The sequence below is a fragment of the Camelus bactrianus genome, chromosome 11 (assembly GCF_048773025.1).
Source record: "Camelus bactrianus isolate YW-2024 breed Bactrian camel chromosome 11, ASM4877302v1, whole genome shotgun sequence".
In the NCBI taxonomy this organism is placed as follows: domain Eukaryota; kingdom Metazoa; phylum Chordata; class Mammalia; order Artiodactyla; family Camelidae; genus Camelus; species Camelus bactrianus.
Window position 1 is genome coordinate 85,171,027 of NC_133549.1, and position 26,538 is coordinate 85,197,564.

The following is a 26,538-nucleotide window of genomic DNA, read 5'->3' on the forward strand; positions in this document are numbered from 1 at the left end:
AGGCCATTCCAGTCTAGCAGGGAAAACTGGCTTGGCTTGGGAGTGTAGGAGGATGAGCATTAGGAGATGAGCATCTTGGGATGGGGAAGGACCACACACTGTGGGAGATGGAGAAGAAGGTGATACTCAGGCCAAGAGCTTCCAGGGGAAAGCCAATGTGAGTCATAGCCCTCAGGTCACAAACTCGAGGGATCTCATCATCCAAACTACAAACTGACAGGAGCCTCCTCAAAACTGTGTGTTTGTAAGTTGACTTCTTAATATTTGGAAGGGGGTCTTGAGATTGGTCTCACTGCAGTCATGCTACCTCTACCTAGCATAATGTCAAGAAAAACTTCTAACTGGGTTAGAATTATCACGTGCCTACTTTACTCACATACTGCAGGTGTCCAAACAAGTGTGTTTGTGGAATCCCTGACCCTGTGGCTCTTGATCTCAAGTTTGAGCCCCTAGAGGGTGAATATACTACCATGCTTCTGAGGTGGAGACAGTCCCCATAGGAACCAAACTGTTATATAATAAAACCCGTCCTTTATTTATTTCTCTTCTGTCTATAACTGTTCAGCCAGTGCACTATTGAACTTTCAGGGAATGAGAATGGAGACATGGAGAGTTTGTAGAGCCTGAGTGGGGCATGTTTTACAATTCAAGGTCAAGATAGGTTTCTTGAGGAAGTGCCTTTGTGTGAGCACCACACCCAGCTGGACAGCTCAGCCTCCTGCATGCACGGTCAGTTTTCACTTTCTGCTCATTGGCCCCTCATTCTGGAAGTCACCTTGCCAGCCCATGTGGCTCCCTGCTGTTTCTCCAAGCCAGCTTCTCCTCTCCCCTAGGCTGCCCCTGCCCAACTGAGCCAGTCCCATCAGCCGCTGCAAGGGCTGCCTCACTGCTCTCCAAGCCCGCACTGGGCCCCTCTGCACAGCCTCCTCCCCTATCTTTCCAAAGTAAAATGTGCCAGTGTCTTCTGTGGCAGGCAGCTCGGGACGCACACGCACACGCACACGCACACAATTTATTTTTCTTCTTGCTTTGGCTGGCTAACCAGCATTCAATGCCTGAAAGCCTCCCTTCCTTCTCCCTTGGTAACCCTCACTCAGCCTTTAGAACTGTCACCTCTTCCAGGGAACCATCCCCTGGCTCTTCCTCCCAGGCTGGGTCACAGCTCAGGATGTGCCTGTGCATACATGGCATTTGGGGTCCTTGCCGTATCTTTTAATAATCTGTTTAACTATCTGCCTCTCCTTTGGGTGGGGAGTTCCAGGAAAGCATCTCTGAATCTGTCTTGCCCAGCACCTGATCCTGATCAAGGTAGAGGCCTTGGAGCCAGGCCAATGACAGGGCTAACGGGTGCTCCTGGGCTCCCAGGATTAGACCTTGATAGGAGGCTCTGTCAGGTGCTTCTAGATCAAACTTCCATGGAATCCTGGTCTGGGAAGTTCTCAGCTGTCTCCCCAAAATCTTGGGTGTGCCTTGTGGAGCCCAGTCTATCTGAAACTTGGTGTGGGGTGGGGCGATGGGGAATGGTGGCTACCCTTCAGTCTTGCCACCTCCTCCCAGGCTGGAGCCCAAATAGCTTAACCCTACATCTGGTGGTGATGGCTTGCCAGAAACATTCACCTAGAGGTGTAGAGAGCCCCGCTTTCCCCTGGCTGCTAGAAAGGAACTCTCAACTCTGGCTTACATGTAAAAGGCTCTGCACAGGGTCAGAGTGTGAGCAGGCCAGCCTCTTGGAAAGCTCCTCACCTCCAGGCACTGAGGTGAGGGATGTACCGGGTTGCTGGTCGTGAATTGGGCTTCAGAGTCCAAGCGTCCTGCCTGACCCGCTGCTGAGCCCTGAGTTGTGGGGTGGGGGATGGGCGCGCGCCGATGTCCCTGAGGCCATCTAGGGTCCAGCCCACCGCCACAGTTTTACTCCAGATGTTTGGCCACGGTGGGTCCCTTTGCATCCTGGTGCCTGGCTCAGCGTCCCTCCTCGTCTTTCTCCTGGCTGTCCTTGGCCCGGCTCCATGAGGGGTTCTCTGCACAGGGTGGGGGTCATGGGGTGAGGCACTCAGCAGCTGAGGTTGACGATCGCCAGGGGACTCCTGGAACCCCCAAGAGCCTTCCGAGTCCTACCCTTCTTCAGATTCAGGTCCCTAGTGAACGGGGAGCATGAGGCCCATGGCTGCCAAGTCTCTGCACACCGCAGCCCCGGCAGTTCCCCACTGCCCTGCTGGCCTCAGAGCGTCCCCCAGTTGGGAGCGAGGAGCACCCAGCGCCCTATCCAAGCTGCCAGCGGGAGAGCATTGCAGGGCAAGGCTGAGACTCCACAGTCACCTGGTCAAGAGGAGGGCAGAGGGGAGGGAGGCGGACAGGGAGGGGAAGTGGAGCCGAGGGGGAGGGGCGGGGGCATCCTCCACAGTTCGCTCCTCATGTGGGCCCAGACACTGCCAGCTGCAAGCTGCTGCGAGGGTCCGGCTGCTGCTGCCACTGCCTCCACCGCCTCTGAAGCCTCAGGAGCCACGGAAAGCGCCGCCGCCGCCACCGCCGGACTCCCCAGCTGCGCCAGCCTGGGCTCGGGCTGTCACACCACCACAGCCACTCCTGGAGTCGGAGCTGGGGCCTTATCGCACTGCGCTGGGGTGGGCAGGGGGGGGCGTGGTGCAGGGGCGGGCAAGCTGGGGAAGATTCAAGGGTAGGAGCTCCTCTCCCTGGGAGCCGCCTGGGACTGCACCCGGACAGGTGCCTCCCTGCTCACTGCTGCCCTAGGCCTCACCCTGGCCTGGGCTGGTAAGCCACAAGCCCAGGGATCATGGAAACGCTGACGCTGTGATGTCTTTGCTGGACATGCCAATGCCTGTTGGTGCAGGTCAACTCTACCATCCACCTCGGTGAGTGCAGTGGGAGGCAGGACTGAGGATGAGCAGGGGCCCCAGTGGCGTGGTGGGCAGGAGGCATCCAACCTTGGGCTTCGGGCTTGGTGGGCGGTGCTCCCAAGAAGAGCCAGGCTGCGCTGCCCCGTGGGGGAGATGTGCATGGGCAGCATCTTGCACCCTAGGCTCCCGCTGCTCCCCGGGTTTCCAATACCCCTGCGGGGCCTTGTGGCCTCTGTGGACACTTAGGGCCTCAGCTGTGGGGAACGCAGGGCTAGAGGCGCATCTAGAACCTGGCTGGGCCTCAGGCGGGGTAGCGCTAGCCTTTACTTTCAGCTCAGAGCAGCGGGAGTCAGGGGGCAGACAAGGTCCTGGTCTCACCAAGTTGTCAGTGCAGGATCAAAGAGACCCAGCCTGAACTGTGGGTGAATGTGGATGGGTGGGTGTTGTCAGTGTGTGTCGCTGTGTACGTGCCTGTCACCATGTTGATGTCACTGTAAGAGAGCATTGGGGTGTGTGGGGCCATCCTAGCTTGTGTTGGTGAGTGCATGACTGTCTCTCAGCCTGTTAGAGTGGACAGAGTGTCTGCCTGTTTCCCTGGATATCTGTGTATCTCTCAGTATATGTGTGGGACTGTGTGTGTATCTGATTGTGGTGATGGCAGCCCAACCCTGGACAGTCCCAGAGTTTCCTGTGCCCCAAGTGTTGTGAGCTGGCAGATGGTCTTGGGGGTGAGAGCCAGGGGAGAAGCCTGGGCAGTGGTGTGTTGGGGGAGGGTCTGTGTGCAAGATGAGCAGGATGAGACCAATGGAGGGAGAACCAGGAGAGGAAAGAAGAGGAGATAGAAAAGAGGAGGAAGGGGCCTGTGGATGGGGAGTGTGTGGGAGCTGGTAGCATCATGGGGAAATCCCAGATAGTTGGGCGGGTTTTGGGGACTGATGGGTTGCTTTGGGGGAGCTCGTTGGCAGTAGCCTTTATGAAAGTTGGGAAAGACAAGGGAGCCCAGAGAAACTGGGCGTTGGGAGGCATGAGAAGGCATGAATGATGGGACAGGCCAGGCAGGGGTCTGAGGGGTGGTGAGGGACTAGATCTGGGCTTGGTGCGCTGCAATCCCCAGGCAGAGACCTGGGCCAAGCCTGCTTCCCAGTGGTGGGTAGTGGTGTCATTGGGTCCTGAGGTCAGCGTTGCAGCTCTGGGTATAGCATGGAAGGGGACCTCCCTCCTCCTGCCCAGTCCCCAGCTTGGGGAATCATTGGGCCCAGCCCTGGGACTATGATGACCCTAAGGACCTGGAGAGGAGGGAGGACTCCAGAGTTGTCCAGGCTGCAGAGCCAGGTTTTGGGGAGTCTGACTGCTCTCAGGTGCAAGTGCACAGAGTTGGCCAAGGCAAGAATGCAAAGGTCCAGCTGGAGGCCACCCTGGAGGAGCTCTTCATGGTTTAAGAATGGCCCCTTCTGGGCTCCTCAGCTTTGTTGTGTCAGAAGGCAATGAGTCTAGGAACATTCTCCAATTCCTCCTTCCAGAGACCCCCCAATGTACATGGAAGCAGAAAAAGTGGGGAGGGTTGGAGAGCAGGAGGCAGAGCCCAGGCAGCCAGACTGGCACTGAGCTGCCTGTCATCAGTCATCAAAAGTCCATACATAACAAAGCCCCCTGGCATAGGAAAGCCACTGTGGACCTGCTTGCTCTGCTCTAGGCCAGCAGGGCAGAAGGAAGTCATTAGTCCATTTTTGGGATTGGGGCCGGGGCCATTGCCCTGCGGGGAAATTTTCTGGCTCCTGGGATGGCACTCCTGGGGCCATGTCAGTGCCTCTAGGTGCTGCCTGACGTCATGCCAGCTTGACTCCATTCTGTGGCGCATGGCTCATACATGAAGTGGCTTGGTTGTGAAAGACTTGTGTGACCTGGTGGCAGCATGTGCCATGTGCATGTGTGACTGATGTCAAGTGTGTTGGCCTATGGGGGCAGGTGTATTTCTGTGCTGGTGGACCAAGGAGAACCTTAAACTATCCTATCCACCTGAAACTCCAGCCAGAACTCCCACCACCTGGCAACCTGCAGTTCTGCCAGCACCGTGATCTGAAGGCCAAGGGTGGGGGTGGGGTGAGGAAGGTGAGGCCTTCTCTAGGCCTGGTCTTGACCCTCCTGTCCTCCAGGTGCCATCTTCTGGGAGAATGTGTCCAAGGATGACAGGGCATTTCCAGCTGGCCCCACCAGACCTGAGCCTGAGCAATGACATCCTGTAGAGCTAGAAGATCACCTACTCCATCAAGCTCATCGAGGTCAGTAATCCTTTTCAGGCCCTGCAGGAAGCTGAGTGGCTGGCCGCTGTGCCCAGGGCTAACAGGGATGGGGCCTGCCAGGTGGCACAGCACTGGGGACCAGTGGGGTTGTTACCAGCTGGGCTGCGCAGGGCCCGCTGTGACCCTGGGCAATTGCGGTGCTATGCAAGGTACACGCTCCCTCCCTGGCCTCACAAAGCCATGGCACAGGGAGTGCTCTGCACTGCGGGGCTGGAGTGGAGAGTTTGTGAGTAGGTGCGCTGGGCTCCTTCCGGACTACGTCGCAGGCTTGTGAGGCTCATTTCCAGCTCTATGGGCCAGTGTGTGCTCCCAATGCTGGTGGCACAGGTGTGTGTGGCTCAGGGCCCTCTTTGTTTTGAGTGTTTGTGGGTGGGTGTGTCTGTGCGCTGTGTATCTGGGATGGTACACCTCCCCTGACCTGGATGGGCTGGTGTCTTCTTCACTACCTACAGAGGAGCCTCTGGCACCCAGTCCTGTGGTCTCCCCTCTCAGGAGCACAACCCTGGAGGCACAGCATTTCATGGCCCCTCTGTGCCTTGGCCTGCCTTGTCTGCCCTTCTCCTCCAGGTCTGGAGGAGCTGTGCTCTCTTGCCATCCCTGCCTGGGCCAGAGGTGGGTGCTGTTTGACCAGGAAAGGAATGGAATTGGGCCAGGGCAGGCTGGGGGGAAGAAGAGCAGGGAAGCAGGTTGATATTGATCCTGTTGCTGCCTGGAACTGCATTCTTGCTGCAGCGTGACAGTTCTGATTGTGCATCGGGGCCACAGTCCAGCCAGCCTGGTCCAGCCCCCAAGCAGCTGGCTGTAGAGCCTATAACTTGCTCTATTTGGTGGGAAGGGGTCAGGCAGAGCTGGTTTCAAATCCCAGCTCTGTGACTGATCTGCTGTGTGATATTTAAAGGTCACTTGCCCAGTCCAAGCCTCAGTTTCAGTGTCTGTTAAGTGGGGCTACCTCAGTGTTGTGGTGGTGGATCTAGAGAGGTGATGTACACACAGCAGGCAGGAGGCTGTTGGCAAGCAGCTGTCCACTGGGGTGCCCAGCAGTGGCGTGCTGAGCCCCATGGTGGGGTTAAGGGTTTGGGTGGTGGCACATTGTACCTTAAGTGGACTTTGGTTCTCTGTGTCCTGGCTACCATTTGCTCTGTTCTCCTATTCCCTGGACAAGTGTGCATGACAACCCTTGGTCTCTGGGCCCTGCCTGGGTCTATCAACCCCCAGGTCAGGGCAGAGACTTGGACTCTGCTGGCTAGACACCATTCTCCTTGGGCCCTTGGCTAGAGCTCTTGGCTCAGTCTGCCCATGTGCCGGCCCTGACATGGCCTGAGCCCCTGCAGGCTGAGCCCTGGCCTGGCCTGGCAGGCTGTCTCTGTGCTCTCTCCTCCCCACACGGCCTTTCTTCTTGGTGCAAAGGCAGAGGCATTAGGTCTTGCCTTAGCTCTGCTGCTGGACTGGGGCTGGGGCCTTTTTTCCATCCTTTTGTCTCAGTATCCAGAGGCCTAGGAGGAAGGGAGGGGCCATACTCTGGGACCTAGTCTGAGCTCCAGGCCCAAAGCTCTGAGACCTGAAGTTGAAACTGGGCTGGGCTCCCAGGGCTTGTCACAGTGGTGCCCATCTTGCGAGACTGGTGCCAGGTGCTGAGGGGCCCTGACTTGGCTCAGCCCTGGGGTCCTGGCTGCCTTCCCTGTCATGGCTGCAGACATCAGGTGCTGCTCCCCGTCAGTCCTGGGTGGTTCCAGGGCCCCTGCCCTCACTCACCTCTCCCTCCATCCTGGGCTCTGCTGAGGGGTTGGCCCCTCAGGGCCTCAGGGCCCATACATGTGGGATGAGATCCCTGCAGCTCCCAGGGCCATTACACTGGGATACACTGACCTGAGGCTCTCTCCACCCCTCAGCCCTTTAAATGTTTAAAGACAGCCACTGTGCCCCGCAGACTTTTTCAGGCTTCACATCCTGCAGCCTGAATATTTCTCACTTGGTTCTCTTTTGGATTTGTTCATTCTGTCCTTGCCCCACTTAACACACAGCATCCCTGATGTCTCTTGATAAGGGACTTAGTTTGCTGACCTCAGCTTTCCTGCCTGCAAACTGGGGACAGTGGTACCTCCCTTAACAGGTTGTCTCCAGGACCAAATTAGGTAATGACAGTGGAGAACTAAGCTGGTGCCTGGCACTAAAGAGGCGCTCAGGAAACAGGAGCCACAGTTACTGTCCTCAGGTTGTCTGACAAGTGCAGGGGGAGAGGCATGGTCACTGCTTGCCCTGGATGCTCTGCTGACACTAATGAAGCCCTAGTGAGTACTCCTGCTATGGCTCTGAGTGAGGCTCAGGTCCTCAAGCCCAGGGCTTTTGCCCAAGAAAGGGTGATGCATCAGAGAACCCCTCCTGGAGCCTGTGCAGGTGACTGATTCCAGTGTGTGGCTTCACACCTGCCTGTTTATAGTCTAGCCTGCTGAGCTTGTGAGTCTCAGTCATGCCTTCCAGAGGGTTGTCTCTCCTTCCCAGCCCTGAGCCAGCCCACAGGGTGTCTGTGCCTCTCTTACCCACCTCCAAAATGCTCAGTAGGCCAGGCCCAGCCTGATCCCACTGCTCAGCTCCCCAGCTTACTCTGTGGATCCACATGGGGTCACTGGGCAGTAAGCAGGGGACACGGGATCTTATCTGGGGGGAATCACTGATGTACCACTAATGGGTGCATTTCTACCCCACACTCCATCCTGTGTTCTGTTTCTACCCATGTACACTCTTTATATATGGACTTTACAGAATCACAGCACAGGGGGTCTTCTAGGGCCTAGACTCCAGACTTTTCCATTCCTCCTTCCTTCACTGTAGAAGCCTTGTGGGCAGTCACCTGGGTGGCCCTGGGAGCCAGCCCAGGAAACTCACTGAGGGGAGGAATGTGGTGTGCTTGGCAGCTGTCATCTAGTACAGGCTCCTGGTGATTTCCTGTTAAAAAGCAGAGGCATCTCTCAATACCCAGCATCTGTGGACCCCTGTGCCCAGAGCTGTGTGAGCATCGTATCGGACAGCCCTGGGGAGCGTGGGGGATTATATAGAGAGCAGAGGGAAGCAGGGTTTGCTTCACAAATGTGAAGGAACCTCGGAAGCTAAGCAGGGTTGGGCCTGGTTAGTACTTGGATGGGGGAAACGTGAAGGATTTGTAGCCGAGCCGGCATTCTCCTTGTTCCTTGCCTGCCCTCCCACTATGTATGTAACCCTCACCCAATCTCAGGCCTTTGTCCAGTTCTCACCACCTCCACCGACATGACCCCAGCCTTAGCCTTGATCCCTGTGGTCACTTAGTGTTCCCTGCCTCTGCTCTCCCTTCCAAGCCTCTGTCCATGCAGCAGCCGTTACCTGAAAAATTAATTCAGTCACCTCCCTCTTCTATTGAAACCCTTCAATGCCTCATTGCAGTACTGAGAGTAAAATCTAGACCCCTTATCAGGGCCTGAAAGCCCCCAAGTACCCCCAAAAGGGCTGAGCTCACCTGCTTCGCTGCCGCCACGCCTCTTGACATCTCTGCTGCAGCCACGTTCGTTTCTTCCTGTATCCCCAACAGGTGAAGCAGGCTCCCACCTCGGGACCTTTGTGCATGCTATCCACCCCCACCTGGAAGGCCCTTCACATGACAGGCTCCTCCTCAGCTCAGCTATTCCTCAGATCTCACCTTCTCAGAGAAGCTCCCCTTGGCTCCATGATGTGTCCCTCTCTTCCCCGACAAAGCCTTCTTTTCCTTCTTTGCCAGCTTCCCCACCTGTAATTATGTTATTCATTTATTTGTGAGGAGCATCAGGTCTGTGAGGGCGGGGACTCGTCTGTCTCATTCACTGCTCAGTTCGTAGAGCCAAGCCTGGTGTGCTGTCGGTCATGGGTGCTCAGTAAAAGCCCCTGAATGGATAATAGGACAGATGGACACATGAGACTTCTGTTCTCTGAGACCCCTTCAAGCTTGGGATCATGCTGAGAACCACTTGTGGTCCCACAGCGTGTGGGGCTTGTTGCATTTATAGCTGCCCCATCCTGCCACCTCATGCTGGCCTTTCCTTCCTGGTCAGCTTCTGGATTTGAAGGTTTCTGCTAGCAAGAAATATAGGAGCTGATGACACAGCCTCTCCCTGCCAGTGGCCACTTCCATGGGGGATGCTAAGGCCCAGCACAAAGGCTACAGTCACATTGAGGGGGTTTCCCATGCTCACCATCTGGAGTGGGGAATAATTTGGGGGGACTCATTTCTTAAAGGTGTTTCCCCATCTGAGCCCCACCTGTCAGGGGCTCAGGGCCATTGGTCTGTCCATCCCCTCTGAGATGTGCCTGTGGGGATGGGAGTGGGTGGTGAGGGAAGGAAGGTTACCCAGGGGAAGTAGATGCTCACCCTGGGCTCCAGGTGCTGGACTTGGGGTCTGTGTGGCTGTGTGGGTATTGGGTATAAGCTGGAATCCGGGTTCTTCCAGGTCCACTCTTTTTTTTTAATTGAAGTACAGTTGATTTATAATGTTATAATGTTGTGTTCGTTTATTTTGTACAGCACAGTGATGCAGTTATGCACATACAGATATTTTTTCATTATAGGTTATTACAAGTTAGTGAGTGTAGCTCCCTGTGCTCTACAGCAGGGCCTTGTTGTTTGTCTATTCTGTATGTAGTAGTTTTTATCTGCTCATCCCACACTCCCAATTTATACCTTCCCTCTGCTTTCCCCTTGGTAACCGTAAGTTTGTTTTCTGTGTTTGTGAGTCTCTTTCTGTTTTGTAAACATGTTCATTTGTGTCTGGGTTTCCATTGTTGTCTCCCACCTGGGAATCCTCTGGTGGGCTCAGGAGCCCACTGACTCTGGCCTCAGTCTCCACATGTGTGAAATGGGGATGATGACTTGGGGAGAGAGGGGAGCAACTGGAGGTGTGGGGCTGGCGAGCATGGCTGCTTGAGCTGCCAGGTCCCTTGCCCCACACTCCTGCACAGTGGGTAAGCAGTGCCCATTTGCAAGAATGCAGCTGCCGACTCTGCCACGTTGGCCTCTGAGGAATCAGGAATTAGAACCCTCCAGGTGAGCCAGGGCTGAAGGGGCTTTGAAGCTCTGTAGTTAATGATGGAATCCTCATCAGGAGGAGCCTGGGGAGCACAGCTCTGGGGTCCAGCTGTGTCAGGCTGCTTAGCTCCTGGACCTTCATTAAAGGGAGGACAGCCTGCGTCTGTGATTAGTATCAGCACCCACTGAGCAGTGCTGGCGAATGCTCCAGGGGAGCTCCTAGATGGCGGGGTGCAGCTGGACAGGGACTGCGTGCCAGCTCTGCTCCAGCCTTGCCTCTGGGACACTACAGGAAGCCCTCCCTGGCTACTCTGTTACCTGAGGGGGCTGGGACTTTCTCTTTGCGGCCATGCCATCCCGCCCATCTCCCCGCATGTCTTAGGGGTCACCTGTGGGGTCTGGGAGCACAGGCACCATTTTTTCTGTGTATCAGGACACCCAGCAATGCAGGGCCAGAGCAAGTGTTTGTTGAGTGGGTGTGTGACTGTACCTATGGCATGTACATGTGTGGGCCTGCAAACACACAGGAGTGCTTGCCTTTGTGTCCTAGTGAGCTCCCAGGCATAACGCCTGCAGATGGGCTGAGACCCTGGTGGTGGGAGGGTCCAAGGATCATCTGCTTAGAGAGCCCCTTCCCATCAGGAACCCCACTTCCATGACAAGAAGGCTGAGCTATGGTGCCCTGGGTGATGTGGAGAGTTTCTGCCTCATATGTCTGAGAGGAAGCTGTTGCCCCCCTGTGTGCTTGTGGGACTGCTAAGTTGGACCACCTGAGAATATCACCCTCTAGCCTTACACCAGGGGATCCTGCCGAGGGCCTGAAGTCACTCTCTGTGTTAGTTATATTAGTCATGTGGATGTCAGGAACACCTGTACCAGCCTAAGAAAATAGGGATGTTTATCAGGCCATATAATGGAAAAGGCCTCAGGTTGTGTAACTTCAGGCATGGCTGGATCCAGGGGCCCAAATAGTATCCTTGGGACATCGCCTCCTTTTCCACACACCCTGTCCCTGCCTTCCCAGTGGTGGGCCTCCCTCCCAGGCAGCCCTATCCATTGAGAGCCCCCAGGCTGTTTCAGGCTCATGTCTAATCAGTCCAGCCCCCTGGTGCTTCCCCACAGGAAGAGGGAGAATATTTAACAAGAGCCTCCCAAGGGTCCCAGGATCGCTGCTCATGGGCCCAGCATGGAGACAGTCTCATCTGGATCAGTCCTGGTGCCAGTGGAGTGGGATGCCCTGGGGCCACCTCAGCCCCTGAGCTGAGAGTGGAAGGGGCAGAGGGGACATGGGTGGTGTCACCTGAAGAAGAGAAAGGAGGCTGGGTCCACACAATACCAGCGTGCCCTCCACCTTCTCTTTCCTGCCCCCAGGAAGTGAGAGCAGCCACACAGGGTGGGGCCTCTCTGCCCATCCCCAAGGTGTTCTGGGGATCGGGGTTGGGCTGGAAGCCATGGGGCCACACCTGGTGACCAGACCTTTCTGCACAGTGGATTCCAGGAGACCTCAGACTTTGAGGACTTGATAGCTCTCTGGCGTGGGCTGCATTAGGAGGGAAAGAGCCAGGCTCTGAGCTCTGTGCTGTGCCCACGGGGTCAGGAAGGAGACCAGATGAGGCTGGGCAGTGTGGGAAGGCTTTCTGGGGGAGGAACACTTGTGCTGGCCCAAAGGTCAGGAGGCTTTGAGTAAAGGAAGCGAGTGTTTCAGGAGTGTAGTGAGTGTAGGATAGAGTGGGCTGAGCTGTTGGTGGTGTTTTGGGCAGTGAGGGAAGGGTTGGGACCAGCCTGCTGGGGTATGGGCTCAGGCGTAAGAAGGGGGAGGACCCTGGGTCTGAACCCCTCCCTCCCAGGTTTCCTGAGGGTCCCTGTGGATGTGGTGTGACTGGGACCTCTCTTCACACCCTTAAGTCCTGAAGGGAGGAGCACCTGATGGCCAGGAGGTGGGGTGCACTGCTTTGTGACCTCCTGCAGGTCCTGGGGTGTCTGCGGTCCTTCCCCTCACTGTGTGTGATGTCAATGTCCTATTGTTTACACATGTATGGTGATAGATGTTCATCTAGGCTTCAAATAGGGAAGAACAAACCTGACTCCATATTGATCTGTTTCATTTTAACCTTTGTATTCTACTGGTTTTGCTACAAAGTAATCACTAAGAGAATGTTGTCTCTAGCCTGAAATGTATAGGAGAGCCTTTTCTCAAGGCTCTGACCCCTAAAGAAGAACACCTTTCCCTTTCCATTCACATAATTTGCAAAACAGAAAAACATTGATCTTGTGGAGATTTATAGGAACATTGTGACCAGATCAACAGCAGCAAAGAAAGTATTCAGGTTCCAGGAGGTTTGCACCAACCAACCACAACCACTCCCCTTTTAGTATAAAAGAAACCTGAATTTGAACTCAAGTAAGAAGGCTTTTTGGGACACTAGTCTGCTGTTATCTCCATCTGCTGGTTTTCTGAATAAAGTTGCTATTCCTTGTCCCAACAACTCCTCTCTTGATTCACTGGCCTGTTATGTGGCAGACAGTACCAGCTCAGACTCACCAACTGACTTGTTTTGGTGGTTATTTCACAGTATTTACAAGTATGGAATCATTATGTTGCACGTTTGAAACTGACCTAATGTTGTGTACCAACTATACCTCAAAAATAAATAAATAAATAAATAAAAGCTGCAGAATCCTAAGATAAATATAATATAGAACTAGCTGTGACTTCTGAAAAGTTAAAACTTTAGTTGCATCACATGTCAGTTGTCTCCTTCCCCTTCCCTCTGTGTTTGTACCATTTCTACATTCTCAGAACATAAAGCCATTAGGAGATAGGCTGGGACCTGGTACCCTTTCCCTGAGTGCTTGTGTTGATTTTGTGGCAGAAAAGGCTAGCGACTCCATGTCTGCTATAGGGCCAGGTACTGTCTGTCCTCTGTCTAGGATGTGTATTTCTGTATTTCAATTATTCTTTATGATTTTATTTTTTTTAATGTAATTTTATAAGGCACCAAAGTAAGGTGGAAACAGTTGACCTTTTTCTCATTTCTCTAGTCTCCTACAAAAGCTCTATATAATGCCAGACGTTGGAGCCATCCAGACTCAGAACTACCTGGGCCACCAGTAGCAAGCCTCAGAGTGTCACGGTAAGTGAGCTGTGCTTTACCATTTCATGTTTGTGTAATGAATTATAAATTAATTAATCAGTTGCTCTCTTCATTCATAATTTGAGAGTCTCTGGCTTTTCTAATAGTTTATTTGTGACTTCCTCACTAAAATTTAGTGGCTTTAGTTTTATTCATTGGAAAAGTAAAGATTGTGGACAGAATAACAGAAATTCTGGTGTTACTAGCTTATAAATGAAAACCTCAAAAAATATTAGACTACTTTACTCCTGACCCACACTTTATGGAAATGCAGTATTGTGTATTTCATATTTGTGTTAAGAGCTGTATTATAAATTACATTAATCTTCAAGTGGCTTTGAGTGATTAATTTGCTTTCAGAGCAGAACTTTTTCCTGCATTCCAGTAATACCTTTCAATTCAAAACACATTTGAAACAGATTCTTATCAAATTATTTTCTTCAGAATAACTGATAGGACCATATATTAATACTTCTGATTAATGGTGACACTTCAGCCATCTGGAGCAATCAAAGAATGAGTACTTTATAATAACAAAAATAGGGATAGAAATCATTCTAATATACAATGTACAGTTCCTTGTCTTCTTAAGTTGATATATTATACTCCTTTTACTAGTATAGAACCATCATTGTGCAGTTGATGGCTGGTTTTTCCTACCTTAATATACAGATGCCTCTATTTAAAAATTTTTCTATCTGTTGTAGTTTTCCTGTCCATCCTGAGCTGCTTCTAAATGCTATTTATGTATGTAATTGTGTTCCTTCTAATGGTCTTGGGGCACATAACAAATTGTATGAAATGTAAGGTCAAAAAGACCAGAAGGAATTCCTGAGTGGTTCTTTTGTGAATAAAGCATTTTGGGTCTCACCTTGTAGGGCATAAAATTTTTAAACTATCCCTAGCGACCTTTATCTTTGGCAGGGGGAGAGGGGATTATTATTCTGAAACTAAATTTGCCAATTAGATGAGATGTTGCTATTTTTATATATTTATTTAGAACAACTAATTTAATACCTTTATTAATATGTGAGGCTGTCTTCAAAGGAACCAAATCAAAAAGATGATGGAGTTCTTAAGGCTCCTGCACCACCACCCAAAGTGATAAACACTGTGATAAACACCGTGACAATACCTCCTCAGCTCTACCAAGATATAGTTACTGTACTGAAATGCAAAGAAGATGACAAAGAAGACAGCAGCTATATACAGTTTTACTGCACATGGGTAGAATTTTGTGTGTTATAGCCTTTTAATGTCCTGAACACATATTAGTACCCTGGTGCTCAGCTTTGAACAATGAACTTATCCTACTACTACCAGTGTTTTTACAGCATTTGATTTGGTTGCTGTCTGATAAACTGTACACTTTTAAATAGAGCCCAGCAAGCCCATGGATGTAACTATACTACTTCATGGTTACCAAAGAAGTGGACTTCTGTTTTCTTGGCAGTTAGATACTGTTGTTCAGCATGTGAAGCACTTCAGTGATGTAGTGGAATTTGGTGAAAATCAAAAGTTAACTGGTGACAATCAGTACTTGTTAAGTGACTTAAAGTGCACTCAGCCTCTAAACACATGATGCCTTAGATCTTATTTTTATATTTGGTAATTGTATGCCTCCTCTTTCTCATTAAAATTTCCTCAGAGGGTAAAGCTAAACATTTGTGATTTCGTTATCATAGGTGTAGGATATAGTGATGTTAAAATGGGATTGATTTAAGAGACTTAATTCTACATGGATGAAGGAAAGTTGGATGATAAGACCGTTTAAAAGTATAGAATAGGATTCAGCTTCCAGATGCTTAAAAGAAGTGTTATGCTAACCTTAGCCCCAAATTTTACACATGCAAATGGTAAATTTGATTGAAGTACATTTTGCTTTGGATCATCTCTTATATACTATAATGGATTGAATGTCTTGATTTGATTGAATTATCCAGACATTTGGAGTATGTCCCAGTAGATATTTATAATCTTTATGAATCAGAAGCATTATGAAAGGTAGCTGAGATTTTTTTTTTTTGCCTTTAATGGTAGTAATAATGTAAGGAATACACTACAGGCGATTATGTGTTATTTATATTTTTTAATATAGCATGCATAATCACATAGTATACATCAGTAAGTTTTTAATAATTTGGCTTACCCATGTTTTTTATATTGTGATCTGTATGAGCAATGCTTTGACACCTCCTCACCCCAACTCGTGTCCTTTTGCTTGTTTTGGTACTATGTAAACAATATACTAAGGCACTAGATATTTTCAGCCCCCTAACCTAGTCTCTTTTCTTCTAGTGTTATGAGCTTGACTACTAAATGTGCCACGCCCAGTTTTAGAATGTACCTTAGAGCACATGGGATGCTAGCAATGGTCTTTAACACCTTGGATGATTCCCAATATCATCAGGGATTTAAGTTTCTGGAATTGAGAAGCATTATTTAAAGATTCTACTTTATTTGGCTATTAAAAAAATACCTTCATTCATCTATAAATATTTCCTAATTATGGGTTGAGTTAGTCTTATTTGCTAAATATTTAGAGCTTAATGCCGAAATTTTCTCTTAATAAATTAAGTAAGGTTATTTTCTAATGACCTTTTCCCCCCTTAACTTGTCAGTTTATACTATTAAAACACTATTTAGTTATCATAGGTAGCATACCACACTGGAGATTCTAATTCTGTAAGTATTGATTTTCTCTAGTTAAAAAGTACTGAAAAAATTATTTATTTTTGATGTTAATAGCATGGAAAAAAGTAAAAAGATACTAAAAAATATTTTTGACATTTTGTTTGGATGTTGAATATAGGACATAGCCCATTATGAAAAAGAATCTATTCCTCATTTTCATTATGATTTTGACACTTTCTCTTAAAAGTAAAGCATATATATAAAAGTTGGGTTTAACATTTTCAAAGTTAGGAAAAAAATCATTATTAATCATGATCAATAGCGGTATTTTGAGATGGAATTTTTTTTGTTCAAGGAAATATCCCAACACCTATGCCCTTTTAATTTCCAGAAATTGTTGCTCTGTAAACATTTAGTTACCTAGTCAGAATTTTGAGGATTCAAAGCTTAAATCTTTAGATAATTAATTGTGTTTCTGTGCATTGAAATAAGTGTTAAGTACAGAATATTCCATATATTAGAATATCCCAGCATAGACCTTTTTGTTATATTAATGCTTACCTACATCACCTTCAATACTTGTAGATTTTATTATAAGCAGAGTGTGCTAACTCTACCTGATATGAATGATTTTGAGAATATATTAATGGTTCTCTAACAATTACTTGCTTCAGCCAGACCTGATAGGTTTATTGCAAAGAAACGAGTGTAAATATGCTTCTTTGAGCATCCTAGCTTTATATATGGACACAAACTCAGCTGTGTTTATTTCACATGAAAAATAGCTGTTTCTGATACAGATTTTACACTTACACCATTGCATTTAGTTATTGTAAACTAAAACTTTACTATATCATAAAGAACACAGAGTGAAGGATATTTTAAAATAGGATTATATTTAGCTGAAAAACTATTTTGTAAACCCTTCATTTAGCACTTTGATGCCCCAGAGCTAGAAGCATTTATGTAGGAAAGTTCTGAAGAAAGGAAAATTTTAAGCAGCAGTGTTTTATTTATGTATTTATTTAATTCACATTTCCCTAGAATATTTAAAGAGGAAAGTTTTCACTGAATACATTTTCAAGCTTTCTAAAATATGAACAAGTGTCAAAATGATCTTATCCCCTGAAAATATCCCTAATTGCTGATTTTTTTCTTTTGTCTGTTGAATCTGCCCCTTTTACAGCTGCCCTCATGTACATACTGAGTAGAGATCTTTTGAACATGGATCTTGATAGAGCTAGCCTAGATCAAATAATTTGACTTTTAGTACTGGAACAAGATGCTTCTTGAGCTAAGCTGTTGAATGAAAAAGACATGAATAAAATTAAAGTAAACATCCAAAGGCTCTGTGAAACTGTGCAGAAGAAGCACCTTCATCTAGAAAGTACAATGGTGGTTTCCTTCTTTCCATTCATAGAGTGAAAATTACTTTCAGGAAGTTTTTAGTCATAGTTGTTGTGTGACTTTCAACAAATCATTTAAACCCTTGTTTATAATTTGGTAAATTCTTGTGAGGTTTTGCTCAACGTAATTCTGTTCCCTGCCTGATGTTCCTAAACTGGCCCATCAGTATTTGGTTTAGTTTAGTTTTGTTGTGTTTTTCCTGGTGACAATTTTTATTGCATTTTGCCTAATCCTTTTCCTTTTTGCTTTTTTGTTTGTTTGTTTTAATGTAACTACATTGAGGCTACTAGGGATCTGAATTCTTACTCTTTGTAGGTTTCAGGGATAAAGATTCAAAGGATTTTCAAAAGCCATTTTCAGTGAGCATTCACTTATTCCAGAGTATCTCAGGATGTCTGATCAACTGCTGTAAGAGATCAAGACTCGGAAGGAAGATTCCTGGGCATCAGCCCTTCTCTGGAGCAATTTCTCTTATCCTAGGGGTCATGGCTGTGGCTACTTTTATGCTCAATGTAACTCCCTAAGTTGACTGTGTTGCTTTTGGTTGATATTATTTCTAATTTCTTCTGGCTTCTTTAAAGCTTTTCTTAAAGATTGGTAGGCCAGTAGAAGATAATTGGTCTTGTCACTAAAAAAAAAAAAAAAAGAAAAAAAATTGTTAAATATTCCCAACATTTATGTATTTCCAACATCTGAACTATGTAAGCATTGGTTTTTCTTCTGCCCACAAAACTGAAGACTGCAGCATTTGCCTCAAAAATTGCAGAAGGCTTTGTGTTAGCCACATATGACTTAGAGTTATTGCTGTGTTTAGTTAAGATAGAGTAGGGAATAGATTCAGGTAGAGTGGGGTTTGAGAGGGAAAATGAGTTACCATTAAAAGGCAGGATACAAAATTGACGTGTACTCAGGCCTTTCAATTACAAAAATTAGAAAAGTGGTAAGATTGTAGATAAGCAATCCTTCTACCTTCTACCAAACGATCTGTATGCTATTTTTGAAACATATTTTACTTTTAAAAGTACTTTTAATATTTTTACATATACTAATTCTTAATGGTAGAAATTTGAGCCTGTAATTTTTATTTGCTGCATGATTGAATAAATATACCTTTATTACTATTTTGTCTCCCATAGTGTTGTACTTTTCAATTCTTTCCAGGTGTTTTCTCTTGAATAACATGATGATAAACGTTCCTTGAATTTTCTCCATCATTCGTTGAATTTATTAGGATGGTAAATACCATTATAACTTTGTTATATTGTGTTAAAGAGTTAACCACATGATTAAAACCAAACACAGTTGCTAATGTTAGGATGCCTCTTTTTACACCACCCCCACTTCAACTATTCTTGAATTTTGTGTGTGTTTTAAATCTTACAATAGACATTGCTTTATAGAGTGACTATCCCCTACACATAAGTGTTGTTTGTTTTATTAGTTACTTGACCTCTTCCTTGAAATACATGACTACTCCTGATGTGCTGTGGAAAGATAACTTAAAATATTAATATTATTAGAATAATAAATATAATTCAAATATCCAAGAGCTCACAGTTGCTGAGTAGTATTCTTATTAATGATTTGGTTGTGCTTTTAACTTTTTGAGGACTATTCCAGTTTCAAATAAAATGTTTGAACTGTAGGCTACTTTTAAATACTAGCTTATAGTATACTGAATATAGCAAGCAGTCCTTTTTATACCTATAGAAACAAACAATAAAGTCCCCTTTTTGCATAAAATCTTGTGAATCTTTGCTATATTAACACCAAATTACTATGTACTCTCTTTTCTAAATGAAGAAAGCCTCATTAGTCTTAAGCTTCACTGCTGTGACTCATGAGCTGACTTACCTGAACTGATCTCATTACTTTACTCTTTCAGGGCCTTAGAATGAGAATTGGGTAAAATTTAATCTGTTTTTATAGTATTGAATTCTAGTTTTATATTTATCACCTTGCACATCAACCTTGCTTTTTTTATAAAGAATAAAATAAAGTCTTTAGATCTCTTCTAAATCTAATAATACTAAGATTTTTGTTGATTAGATTTTTTTTACATTTCTAAATACCTAAGTTATATTCAGTTTCAAATAGGTCAGGAAAACTTAATATAACGTTGCTTCTTTCAAAGGAAAGACACTTTGGGAAGAAAATCAGGTCTTTTCAGCTTTGCTAATTAAAGCATTTCTTTTGATAAACTAAAGCTTCTTTATTTCAGCAGGAACCAGTTTGCCCTTTATTGGAGTGTGGCTATGTGTGTTTTTAAAAGATACAATAAAAAAAAAGGAAAAAAAATTAAAGGAAAATAAAGAAAAAGGAAAAGTAGACTGGTTTATAAATAAGGTTCTGAGTGCTCTGTGCTCCCTCTACTGGTGGCCCTCGGTCATTATTTGTGTATAATACTGTCATGGTGGCCGCATGATGGGTATTCAAGCTGCTACCGCTGCGGTGTAGTTTAAAACTGGTGAATCTGAAGCCCTAAAGATAACAAAGGATTTTTATTCAGAATAGATAAGAACATGTATAGAACAATGTGAAAAAAAACAAGAAACTTTGCTGGAAAAAAAGGAATATTTGACGGGGGCTCACAGTAGAATACAGTTAACTGATAAATACATGAAAACAGGCTTATTTTGAAAATAGAAAAACATAAAGCATAGCAGTAAGAGACGTTTTTACCATCAGGCAAAAGTTTAGACACACCCACACCCTGTTCATGCAATGTTGCTTGTTACAACTTTTGTGGTAAATTAATTCAATATATTGATCTGTAGTTGAAATACATGTACCCTTTGGTTTGTCGGTCTCACCCTTGAGCCTCTATATGGTAGAAATAACAGTAGCAATATGTATTTTATTGAACTAGCAAATGATCAACTACTAGAAATAATGGATTTTCTCTGAAATAAGCCAACGGTAAAAAAAAAAAAAAAACTTCTACAGTTCAAGATTTTTCTGATACCAATTTAAATAAGTTTAGGTTAACAGAAAAAGGCTTTTAGTGTGTTATAAAAATGCTATGGTGTCTTAGCTTGGTGGTAGAAAGCATGCTTAGCATACATGAGGTCCTGGGTTCAATCCCCAGTACCTCCATTGAAAAAGAAATTAATAGTAAACAACAAACAAACCTAATTACACAACCGCCCAAAATACTATGGGCTGGTAGCATGCAGTTTTTTTTTTTAATAAAAATCTCTAGAGTTGTTGCTTCAGAATTCTTGTTGTGCATCAATAATCTTAATGGTGTTTCCGATTTTCAGGCTGGACATTTAGCTATGGACATGTTACTGTCCCTTAGTTCTAAATGAGAAGGAGACTTGTTTAAAGAAGAACTCTGGCTCTTGGAGTGGTCTAGATCATATTATAAAGGTAATATATATATTACCTTTATATATATATATATATATATATATAAAGCATTTTAATATATTATTTAAAGCTTGAAGAAAATTCATGTACTTCAAAGAATAATGACGTCAGTTTGAAAAGATCTGTTCTTTTTAGTACCATCTTGAAAATCTTTTTTAAAAATAAAGCCATTAACAGTGTGATATGGGGGAGTTATGGAAATAAAAAAATAAATTACAGCCTCATATTTTAACATCTCACAGAATAAAACTTAGAATAAATAGTATTCAGAGAAGTTCTAGCATATTCATAGCATGTGTACAGATGGCTTTTATATGTTAGTTAAGGGGATAAGTATTGAAGTGATGAGACATGCTAATGTATATTCATTTCTTTTCTCCTAGTGAAAGGTGTGGACCATTTAAGTAGAGATGAAGATGAACAGAAACTAATGGCCTCACTATGGGGAGCAGAGAGATGTTTATGAGTTTAAGAAAGTAAAAGTATGAACAAATATTGGGGGAAATTACTTAATCTTAAATATGACTCTGTGTGTGAGGCTGTCATAGTTTTATATTGAACATCCCTTGAGTTTTATTTTGCTAATCCAAGTTGAAATTGTAATGCATTCTTTGAGCAACCAAAGTTTACATGTTAAATGACCAGTGTAGTTTTTTTTGTTTGTGTGTTGTGCCGTATGAAATCATGCGTGTCAAGTTTGTTCATATTGCCAAATGTTATAGTTCTTTCCTTAATGTGGACTTCTGCTTAAATATATTAACTTGTTTGTAGAAGGTAATAGTTAAATGCAGTCAGGGTTTTGTTTAATTTTTTAAATAGTAACTTTCTTGATGTAACTACTGTTTCAGTCACATTGTTTATGATCACAGCTTATTATAATATTTGGTTTTGAAGAGTACTACTGAACTGTATGCCATAAGTATATTTGTTTTTTGACTTTTCTGAATGACTGAAGCAAGTTCAGAGTATATTAGGATTTATGTTGGCAGTGAATTTCAAGACACATAGGCTGTGTGTTGGCCAGACTGGATTAGCAAGGGATTTTTTTGAAACATCTGTGGGAAAATGATCTAGTGTAAATGAAAAGTTTCTGGCATAGATGAAGTGGAAATTATTCCTTGGCTCTTCTAGAGTGCTTCAAGTACATTTGGTAAATATAAAATTTTTAAGAATTCTAGATGAATCTACGTTAAGAACTTTAACAGTTTGTTTATTAAATTAGTGATTGTTCTTTTCTGACCTGTAAAGTGCTTGGTAACTGATTACCAGGAATTTATAGCACAGAATATGTTAATTATGAACACACAGTTATAACAGTGATGTTTTAATTTGGTAGTAAAGCAATAGATGTACTATTTTCGATTAAGGACACACGGGTTGTTGTTCCCTTAGAAGACAAGGGCTGATCATCCTTCCTGATGTTTATGTCTTCTGGAGCACTGTGTGTTATGTGTGAATGAATGAATGAATGAATGAATGTTATGAATTGCCACAAAATTTCAAAATTTTTCCTTTTAGGTAATGGTGCGTAATCCAGAGAATCAAAGCTACTTGAGAGCATAGAAAGATTCACAACTCATTGTTTCATCAGCTAAGTAAGTTTTTCTGAAACGTCATGCTTTCTTTTCCTTTCCTTTCAAATTGATGTACAGTGTTGTGTTTTTAGTGTCCAGCGTTGTGATTCAGTTATAGATAGACAGATATCAATTCATAGATTCTTTTTCATCACAGGTTATTACAAGCTAGTGAATATAGTTCCCTGTGCTATACAGTAGGACCTTGTTGTTTATTGATTTTGTTTATAGTAGTTTGTATCTGCTAATCCCAAAGTCCTAATTTATGACTCCCACTTCCCCTTCCCCGTTTGGTAACTACATGTTACCAAAGACATAAGTTTCTAGGTGTGTTAGCTTCTGTGAGTAATTATTGTTTTGTAAATAGGCTCATGTCATCTTTTTAGGTTCCCCATATAAGTGGTATCATTGTATTTGTCTTTCTCCTTCTGGCTTACTTCCCTTAATATGATAATGTCTAGGTCCATCCGTGTGGCTGCAAATAACCTTATTTTATCCTCCTCAGTGCATGTAAAATTTCCAAGTATATCTCCAGCCCTGGTTCTAGCTCATTATAGCTGCTTCTTCCTAACGTCTCTATCCCGGTTGTTGATGTTGCTGCCCTGGTTCTCTGGCCTCTGGCCTGTCCAGTACAATACCTGTACCTCAGGGATTAACCTTTCATGGATCTCTGTTTTGTAAAAAGAACCCCAAACTTCAAATCTGTGTGATTCCTTATTGTCTTTGGATGTATGTTCAACAGCCTTAGTATAGTAGCAAATACCCACTTCAGCCTGACTCAAGTTTATCTATTTTTAACCCCTTATTTTTAAAGAATTTCAAATGGAGATAAAAGTAGAGAGTAGCATCATAACCCCTGTTGTACATGTCATTCAGCTTGAATAACCAGCAGTCGTGGCCAGTCCTGTTTCCATGTATTACCCATCCATTCCCTTTCTATATTATTTTGAAACAAATTATAGATTTCAAATCATTTAATTCATAAATACTTAAGTATATATTCTCTAAAAGAGGACTCTTAAAATATAACCACAATATCATTCTCATATCTTATAAATTATTAATTGCTTAATATTATCGTATGTGCAGTCATTATTCAGATTTCCAATAGTCTCAAATTTCTAGTAGTCTCTACTTACTAATAGATTTGCTTTTTATCTGTAGGATTCCTTGTCATCTATTTTTGTCTTATATTTGTAAATTACATCACACTTAGTACCGTTAAGGCATATTGTTCTGTAATCAAGTTTACTCTCCCTTACCAAAGTGTATTCATGCAAGTTAAAATCTGTTTCTTAGTTTGAAAATGTCTTTTGTATATTTGACATGACCCCTGACACATGCCTTCTAAGAGGAGATGGTTAGGAACCTTTGTAATTAGGACCTTTGCATCAGATGTCTTAGAAGTGGCAGTAGAGGTCAGAATTGGGTGTTTGTGAAAGACCAGTTATCTGGCTTTTTGAAATTTTCAGCAGAACCCTGATAAATGCAGGGATAGCATATTGAACAATTAAATATTCTCCTGCTGTTCCCACCTCACCTCCCAGCAGATTTATTAACTCAGTGCTCCTTAAAGCCTGTGAGTTAACAGTAACAGCATGGTCATTCTGGTGAACATCCCCAAACTTCTAAAGAACAAATTATTTCATGTTAGACACAAGGAACCACTTCTTAACCAGAGAATATGTTTTAAGGAGCAGCTGGAGAGCAATGAGATATAGTACAGTTTTCTTTAAGGGTTTTGTGTGGTGTATAATACATGAAGGTTTGGCCGACAGAGTCAGCTTAGTTCATCTCTCATAGACTTTTTAAAATCAATGGACATGGCAATTTAAAGAGCATTTTCAGAAATACTAGACCCACTTAAAGATGACATTTCTTTGTTATTTTGGGTAGCATCTTGAGAATCCTTGGGTATAGATGATGCCAGGAGACATGTCAGTTCAATGACCTCATGTTAAAAAATATGATGTGAGGTTTGAGTACAGCTCAGTGTAGTGCACACACTTAACATGCACAAGGTCCTGGGTTCAATCCCCAGTACCTCCATAAAAAATATGATTTGTTCTGATGTTTAGGAAGTATTTAATATTTATCTATACAAGGTTATTATGCAATATTAATATAAATAATATTCTTTACCTACGCTAAGAGCTTACATTTGAAATGAAAAAACATCTAAATGAAATTCAGAAGTGCCCAGTGTTAGCTTTTAAAAGTTTAACTTGTTTGGGGATATGTTGTGGTAGGTTGTTATGCTGGAGACTTTGGTAAAATAGCGGGCAGCTGTGGGTAGTAAAGTTATAAACCTCTGCATTGAGTTTATAATTTTAACTTTGCTTGGAAAAATTAATAGTATCAAGTTTTCGTAAAATCTTAGCGCCTAGTGTGATTACCAGACATGTTTGGTACACAGTTGAGTAGATAATACATTATAAGTTCTTTAATAGAAAAAAAATTAATTTAGCAGCATTTATGACAAGTTTAAAACAGTAAGGTCCAAGGAGGTAGAAATTCTTAGTATAACTATGTTTGTTTAGCATAACCGTCTTTATTTTGTTTTGTCTTAAGAGCATTACAACATTGTGAAGAATTCATTAAGCAGTATAACCGTGCTGAGAACAGTACATGTTTACCTGACAGTCAGCCTCTGCCTCCCCAGAATATCACTAATCACCTGGGCAAAGCAGTGGAAGACGGCGTGAGGGACATCATTGGGGTGATGCTCAATTTAACTAATGATAAACATCAGTCATATTTTCTACATATATTCTCACTGAAAGATTGTATTACATGTAAAAATAAGTTAATCGCCTTGTTTCTTCTTGTCTTAATGTAGTCATTTTAAAATTGCCATCATGTAATTCATTTACTCATGTATAGATTTAACTGCTTTTATCAGTTGATATTTTAAAAACCAGCTCAGCTCAGAAAAATTATTGTCAACAGTGTATCTCAATAAAGGAATAGCTATACATTTTTAATTTTTAATATTTGTATTAATACATATTAGTTGTCAGTGTCATAAAAATGATAACAACCTTTATCCTCTTCCCATTCCCTGTTTCAGAATGGGACAGCACCACAACAGGAGAGCAGGGTGGCATGATGGGCACAGTGATGAACTGTGTGCTTCAGATTCCAAAGTACCTACCTGAGAAGCAGAGATTTGCTATTCAAAAGCTGGTGAGTTCAAATGACTATTTCAGAAATGAGTACTTGATCTATTAAGATGATAAAAACTTCATCTTAGTTTTGAATTTAAGAACCAGTTGTTCAATATACTTTGGGTTTCAGTTGACTCCCTATGAACATAATTCTTACAGTACAGAAGGGAACCATGAAGGGCCATGTGTAAAAATAACGAATATGAGAACTAAAAGTGGTGAAATCATTCTTTGGAATGGCCATTATTTATAATTAAAAAGTGGTTATTAACCATTTTGAAGCTCATAGCACACTGATTAGTTTTCTAGCTGTCAGTAAAAGTTGTATATTGTATTCACTTGTTTTAATTCTCACCTGTGGCAACAGGCATATTTTACCTTTTGTAGGATTTAGGACTACTGGTAAATCTAGTTGAGTATAATGCTCAGAATTGGCAGTGTCTCATCAACATGGAAGCATCATGTTCTTTTGATTCTTCCTTCTGTAGTGGAGAGGGAGATGGTAGTTTAAGGATGGCTGGACAAGTCCATGCAATTCAGGCTTTAGTGCAGGTAAGCAGCCAGTTAAAAACAAACACCTTCAGGTTTTACATCTGTCCAGTTTATTTATCAGGTGTTACCTACCCTCCTTCATACCTTCCCTCCCCTCCTCTTCTTCTTCCTCTTCCTCTCTCACCTGGTCAGTGAGAGAAGAGGTACACTGGGTTAGAATGTGTGCCATTACTTATTCTGCTGACTGTTTTCAACTACTGTAATCACTCCTTAGGCATTGTTATCAAAAAGCAGAAACAAGGCCTCATTGTATATGAATCAAAAGTAGATTATTAACAACAAATTACAAATCAAGTTTTAGCTTTATCCCATCTGGTTCAAGTCTTCCAGCATTACTTACTGGTCTGATCTGTGCCCAGGACTGTGTGTACCTAAATATTGGAGCATAGCTTTGAAAGTATATATGTCTTTGGAGTAATTTCCTGGCTTAGGAATTGTGTCACAGTATGTATATTTAAAATTGATGCCCCAACTTGCCCCACCCCAATCACATACTCCCTCGTCAGTTGATTTTTAC

At 44.0% G+C, this 26,538-nt stretch overlaps 1 protein-coding gene across 3 annotated transcripts in view; it reads left to right on the top strand.

The window, feature by feature from the left end:
* The first annotated feature begins 2,358 nt into the window (after positions 1 to 2,358).
* Positions 2,359 to 26,538, top strand: part of LOC141579217 (zinc finger protein 532-like) — a 75,630-nt gene continuing 51,450 nt past the window's right edge. For 2 of the 3 annotated variants that reach the window (XR_012510386.1, XR_012510387.1), the window contains exons 1-8: positions 2,362 to 2,870; positions 5,009 to 5,134; positions 13,224 to 13,315; positions 20,620 to 20,728; positions 21,112 to 21,210; positions 22,247 to 22,323; positions 24,874 to 25,021; positions 25,373 to 25,488. The gene's annotated coding sequence lies outside the window, so the exon portion shown is untranslated. Of the gene's footprint in view, positions 2,871 to 5,008; positions 5,135 to 13,223; positions 13,316 to 20,619; positions 20,729 to 21,111; positions 21,211 to 22,246; positions 22,324 to 24,873; positions 25,022 to 25,372; positions 25,489 to 26,538 lie in introns of all 3 variants that reach the window. The other variant, XM_074374445.1, reaches the window with a different exon arrangement.